The following is a 7210-nucleotide window of genomic DNA, read 5'->3' on the forward strand; positions in this document are numbered from 1 at the left end:
TGGACATGCGGCGGGATCGGCTTTGTATATGCTCGAATTGTCTGGTAGTGTCATGGCCAGATGTGACGTCATTATGAAATCAGTTTCGGTTATAAGACATGGGCGGATGTGACGTCATCATGATTTGTCTCTGTAGAGGACGGCACCATGTGATCACGTCATAGTAGTCATTTGTGTCATGACTTGGTAATAGCAACTAATGAATAAGTAGCACTAGTTAGTGAATATTTATGCCAATAAAATGGGCATTGATCAGTTGGTCATTATCCATAATTATTACTAATACTAGTTAAGTCGCGACAAGGTCGTGGCAGCACGGACATGGTGATGGCCGCGAGTATGAGCTATTAACGGTTTCGCCCTAAAGGATTATAACGCCAATTTTTAAATGACACCAGCTGTTTATGGCATCTTATTCCTTATATGCCAAGAAACTAAACCTCAAAGGTTCAGGTACATCAAAGCTGCAGATGTTTTTAAAGCTATTATTTCCGTGTCTTTGAGAACAGCTCGCTGATCTAGCAACCGACGCAGCCGGTGAAGACATAGGCCGGTTCCGCGTCATCTGCTGCAGGTTCCGTCCACTAGCAACGCCAACCGTGCTTGCTCGCTGCTGCGGTGATATAAGTTGGCCAAACAGCAGACATGGCGCGTACTGAGGTTACCGAAAACGGAGCTTTTCGTCCACCTCTGTTAGCGCTCTAAATATAGGAAATAGCGTCACCTCTAGGCGAGTTTCAGGTGCACGACGGCACCCGAGTACGAAAATAGCGCGAGTTGACCCGCTCGAAATGCGGCATATACATTAATTGTTCACTGAAATACGCCCTAAAAGCAACGCACAGAATACACAATGTATATATAGTGCCACCCGACGAAGCTTTTGTACGATATTTGGGTACCGCCCGACAGAGCAGGAGCGTAGTGTATAGGGAGCGGCGCACTACATTGAGGCACCAAATACACCGGCCATCCCGCATGCCTCAGCAGCATCGTTTGCTCCACTCGTTGTCATGTCCATGTCTGACTCTAGCCGCATCATGAAAGTGGACAATTAGTTCATGAAACTTACAACAATGGCGCGCGCGAGCGCAATGGACGATGGCGCCGTGGCTGTCTGCTTCTCCCTAATCGTCGCTAGGCCTAAATTACTTCGCATCGTAGCCACAGCGGACAGCACTTTGTAATAGATCAGCGAAGCGTTTTAATAAATGGACCACTTGATCATGAAGCTTCATTACCCTGTACCCCATTGTTTCGTAGTAAAGGAAATTATTGTTTGTCGACGCCTTAGCAGCGTTACTAGCGTAGAACATGGGCACCGCACTGGCTGGGAGCAACTCCCACCGCGTATGAGTCGTCATTTCGCATGAAGCATTCATTTTTTAAATCCCGTTTTCGAGGGCCTATGATTATTACGAGAAAACCAAATTTTAGCACGCTTTTCTGACAATGGCACTGGGGATCCGGCGTATCGCTGGCGCGGACAGATTGAGCGGAAGGCACTGCCGGCGCGACGATATTTACGGGCTTGAGGAGTGCTGCCATAGGACTATGGCAGCAGTCGCGCCGAAGGTGGATGCCTGGGCAAGAACGAAATCACGCTTCACTACAATGTTCTTTGTTTTCAGAAGCATGCTGAGTACACTTATTGGGAGCAACGTAGCAAGCACAAATACACTACAATGTATCAGAAGCTTACCGGCGCCGGCACAGCATCAGATGATGCGTGGTGCAGTATTGCCGTTCCCCGAAAACTGCAGAAACGGAGTGCCGAGCGCGTCACTCAAAAATAAAACACAACATTGGGTTTTGTTCAAGTGAAGCACAGTACGGAAAATGAAATGAAATATTAATAAGATAGTTTTATGAATTAAAATTAATATAAAGATCGTAATACTTCGCTGGCGTCCGTCGCACCATCTTTGCGACATTGAGTAAGTTAACTTGAAAAATCGCTGCTGCGCAAATCCGTTAAACAGAGTTTAAAGCATGCTAAAAGGCGATTGTTGCTGAAAGCTGAATCTGAACGCAACCTAAAGGTGACATACTCACTGAAGACGGGAATTGATTACGGTGAAGGTAATTGTATTGTGTAACCGTTGTCATACCGTCACATACTGGCTGCGTTCGCAGCTGGTTTTGCTGTTGTTAAGAACAAAAAAAAAACATGGTATTATGTAACCTAAAGAGGAACATTCCCCAGGAAATATGGTCGTAATTTATTTAAGTGTTGCGAGTTTATAATAAAAAATTCTGCCTACAGGAATCGAACCCATGTCTTACAATCAGGCACGTAATGTGAACGGCGTGAATCTATTGTGCCACAGATTTTTTTCTTTATTGGCTAATTTATTATCAGATATTTCACATATAGAACATCACACACATACACACACACACAGAGTGAATATTACGCGACAAATACACTACATGGGTTAAAACCACGTGATTTGGGCTGCGTGATCCATTACAAATCAGTCATTTGCAGCAACACTTTCATTCTCGGAAGCCACTCAGGCACTTCATCTTGTGTCTTAAACTTCAATAACACTCGCAACGGCTTCGAGAAAATACTGCCGTATTTTCCTCGCATCAACGTCTGCATGCCTGAAGGACCTTCTGGATCGCCAGATACTGTGCAGGCCCAAAAACATGATCATGTCCAGTGGTAGCCCATCATCTTCAATAGGTAAAAATCGAATTCTGAAAGCCTCCACGGATAGGTCTTTTTTAATTGTTCGTTGTAGAATGTCCTAGAAGAAAAAGGCTTCCCAACAGTCTAAAAAAACGTGTTCGATAGTTTCCGGTTTGCGGCATATGAAGCAGTGATTTCCCCAAGGTACAAAAAATCCTTTCATTTATAAACAAGCCTTAACTTCTAGTGTATTGCTATGGAGTTTGAAAAAGAAAGTTTTTGTTTCCCCTGGTACAGCCATATTTTTCACTCGTTTAAGGACTGACTTCCATGGGCCTGCACAGTACAACGATCTGTACAATGGAATCGGGAGAAAGACATCGCACAAGTCCTTGTAAAGTTTCTTTCGCGTCACAGTTGATAAATATTCAAACGAAAAACGGGCTTGCAATTCACGACATGACATGTACACTTCTTTAAGGATTCCGAAAATCCTCCCTTGCATGCTCGCCGAACTTAACAAAATTTAGTAGCACTCTGTTCAATCTAACCTGACACACAGTTCGTAAAAATGGGTCCTTTGTATCACGAAAGAACATAAAACGGTTAACCACTTGGCGCAAATACAAGTGCGCCAAACCAACTCCTTCCGAGCGGACGCGATGAAACCAGCTGGTTCGGCGGGTGCGCACCCAAGTACTTCCCCACACAAACATGGCGAACACATGGTGAAATCTCTGCACATTCACACGAGAACAATGCAGTACTTGTAGCACGTACCATATATTGGTAACAAGAAATAAATTACAAATCGTAGCACGTGCAAACATAGACCAACCGAATCCTTTTAGTCTGTCGGCCTTCTCACGCACTTCTAAAACCTGCTGGTTCCAATATGACTCGCTGTATCGGTAGTTTTCCAGTGGCACTTCTAAATACTTCACTGGGGTTGTTACCCAAGGCATTTTCACAAAATTCGCAGGGGTTGTGTGCCACTCTCCATGCCAGAAACCCAGACACTCATTCCATTTCACCGCACTACCGCTAACAGAACAAAAGTCCTTCACCAATATGACAACACTGCGAATGCTTTCGTAGTCGGTACAGAAGACGGCAATATCATCAGCATACGCAAGTATGCGGACCTCTGCTGCATGCAACCAAAAGCCTCGGATACTGCTGCTCTCGATAATTCTCAGACAAAATGGTTCAATATACAAGCAGAAAAGCAATGGCGACAGGGAGTAGCCTTGACGCACAGAGCTTTGCACTTGGATGCGCTCAACCACCTTCTTATTTACTATCAGGCGTGTCGTGCACCCTCTGTACGCCATTGCGACTCCTTTGCAAATAACTGAGCCCACATTTGCATGCTCTAAAATTGATAACAAGACGTCATGCGGCACCTTGTCGAAAGCTTTCTCTAGGTCAAGCTGGAGCATGGCAACACTTTCATGCAAGGCGTCGCAACACTCCAGCACAGACCGTGCCTTGAGGATATTAGTATATATGGTTCGGCCTTTAATTCCGCAGGTCTGATGCGGTCCTACTAATTCTTCCATTACAGTTTGAAGCCTTTTAGCAGGAATTTTCATGAAGATCTTATAATTTGTGTTCGTCAAGGATATTGGTCTGTAAGCGGTAAATTGTTGAAGCTTGGGTTCGTCAACTTTTTTTGGTATTGAAATTGTATGGGCTATTAGAAAAGACGGGGGAAGCATATCTTTGTCATAGACCTCATTAAATAATGTAGTCAAAACTGGGGCGAAATCGTCTTTGAATTCTTTATAAAGGGTGGCTGCAAGCCCGTCTGGTCCTGGAGATTTTCCAGGGTTGAGGTCTTCTATGGCTTTATTTACTTCTCCTTCGGAGATTGGCAGCTCTAAACGTTTTTTTTTTTTGTTTTGTCATCCAGTCCTGGCATAAGAAAAAGGAAACTGGGCTTGAATTGTTCGCTTTTACCTTCTGTGTGACCAAAACGTCCGCTAAAGTATTCATAAAAGGCCCTCTCTATATTCGATTTATCTGAATAGAGTACACCTTTCCATTCTATTTTTGATATGTGACTCTTGCTGGCGTGCTTCTTTTCTAATCAAAGAGCATGTTTCGTGGGCATTTCGCCCGCTAACGGGAGCTGTGCCCTCGCCCTCACCATCGCACCATCGCACCTTGATACCTCTCCGTATCTATTGCCTCCAAGTTCTGCTTGACGGAGCGGATTTCTTCCATGCACAAGCCCGGCTGCTTGCACTCATGCGTCAGTAGAAACGTTATGTCGTTTCTAAGCGCCTTTTCTTTTACCTTTTCTTGCTGTTTTATAGCATACGATCGTTCAATCGCATTCATCTTTATTTCTTGTTTAAATCTTTCCCATTTTTCCCCTTGAGATTCATTACTGGCAAACTGCATCTCATTTAAAGCTGACACTACTTGTCGCACAAAACTATCGTCTTTCAGAAGCCTCTCATTAAGTTTCTAATTTTTCCATACAAATTTGTTTCGTTTTCCATTTCTTTTTCCAATCCCAAATACAACAAGACAGTGGTCACTTAACGGCACTGGTTGTACGCGGTATTCACAGCAGTGTGGTATTAGTTCGGCAGATACGTATGCCCTATCCAAACGTGCGTGGATTCTTCCCTGGAAATGAGGGAAAAGCGCTCCAGTAGCGTTTCCGATGCAATCGCCCACATCATCAAGATGGCATTGCTCAGTTATGTCACTCAGATAGGCAGTACTCGCATCTCGGAAAGGCTTAGTACTAGTCTTGTCTCGGGCCGTGCATACGAAGTTGAAATTACCAATTAAAACTACCATACGTTCTGTGTCACAGTAATAGCCGATATTCTCAAAACGTTTTCGCCTCTCATCTGAATTAGTGTGCGCGTAAATACAGATAATGCGCCACTTCAAACCAGTTAATGTGATGTCACAGATAATCCAACGACCGCTATCAGTGGTCACAACGCTTTCTACAACCGCACCCAATGATTGGCGAATCAAAAGCATGCAACCTGCCGAAGTCCCTACCGCATGATGCACGCAAACATCATATCGACTGCTGAAAGGGCGCACCATACTGTCGGTCTGGTCTTTACTCAATTTTGGTCTCCTGCACCGCTACAATATCTAGTTCCTGCTCTGTAACTAGTCGATAAAAGTTGGGTTTGCCTCCTTGTGGAGGACAGACCCCTGATATTGAGCGTTGCTACTAGAATGCTCCATTCAAACGACGCCATCGCTCAGCAAGACCAGGACGCCAGTATGGCGCTTACCTTTGCGCGCACAGCGCCGCGCCATGTAGTGCCGTCCCGCCATGGTTTAGGATTCGAAGTTGTCGCCGCGAGGAAGCGACGACGATCGTATCCCTCTCGCGACGCGCCGGTTCTTCTCATCGGCGACGTACCACTGACGTTCTAGACGCCGCAGTCGCTGCTTCTGGCTCTCTCTAGTCACCTCATCATGACGTCGTTTAGCCGTCGCAGAATCAAAGTCCACAGCTGTCACACTGTCTTTTCCAGTGGAGTTCAGGGAAACTTGCGGCGAAACAGTAGTACTGCTCGTGGTATCCGACTCTGGGGGACCAAGCTTTGATGCAGGAGTATCTTCTTCAGCGCATCCCTCTCCATTGCTCTTCACTGCGTCCGTTTGTTCATCAACCGTTGCGTTAGAGGCTGCCTTCTCCGCTTCATCCTCATCCATGTGCATATCGCTGTTACCGCCGAACGCTCCTCTTCCAGCAGCTAGGGCATACGATCTCGTGCATTCCGCCTCCGTGCCCAAAAGCGTGGCACTCATTGCATTTGGGTACACTGCAGTCACGCCGGATGTGGCCAGTCTTGTGGCAGCGCAGGCATATCGGCGCCCGCCCTGGGACGACGACTAAAACGGTTGCGTTCCCGATACGCATCTGATGTGGTATGCGATCCAAGCTGTCACCTTCACGAAATATCAGCCGAACAACTCAGGTGGTCGAGTCAGCGTTTTGAAAACCGCCGGTCTTCCATTTGTCGCCAGATACTTCTTTCACTTCGCCGTATACGGCAAACGCGCGTTTCAACGTATTGTTGCTGACGTTGAACGCGCACCAGTGCACTTTAAGCCTTACTTCTTGCCTTTCGGGGTCAAAAAGCACGCACGTTTTTCCTTTAACAAGGATGTGCCCTAAGCCAAGTAACTTTTTCTTTGCCTCTTCGATTCAAAAGTGGACTAACCAGACATGAGACATCTGGTATGCGCCGATACCCCTTACCTGTTCGATGACACTGGCATCTTTCATCGGTTGGTAGAAATATTCTATCCTGTAAGGCCTTCCATTGATGTCGCAGTGAAGAACAAGCATAATTTTAAATCCTCCCCGGTAGGCAGCGGTGGCAGTACAATCCTGTAGTCTTGAATTCATTCCAAAATCGATGTTCCACGGCCATCATTGGCCGTTACCACAGCTCGCCAGGGTGGTGGTGGTAACAACTTTTATTGCCACGAAATGAAAGGAATTATTTCGGGCTGGGGCGAGTCTAGGGTGGCCTCCAGTCGGGAGCGACCTCTTGAGCTCGCGTGACGAGGGCCAGT

General features: G+C 46.0%; 1 pseudogene; it reads right to left on the reverse strand.

The window, feature by feature from the left end:
- Nucleotides 1-5959: 5959 nt before the first annotated feature.
- On the reverse strand, nt 5960-6983 carry LOC146209410 (uncharacterized; annotated as a pseudogene).
- Nucleotides 6984-7210: the final 227 nt, after the last annotated feature.

This window comes from Amblyomma maculatum, chromosome 1 (assembly GCF_055883805.1).
Source record: "Amblyomma maculatum isolate TAMU_Amacu chromosome 1, ASM5588380v1, whole genome shotgun sequence".
Classification (NCBI taxonomy): Eukaryota; Metazoa; Arthropoda; class Arachnida; order Ixodida; family Ixodidae; genus Amblyomma; species Amblyomma maculatum.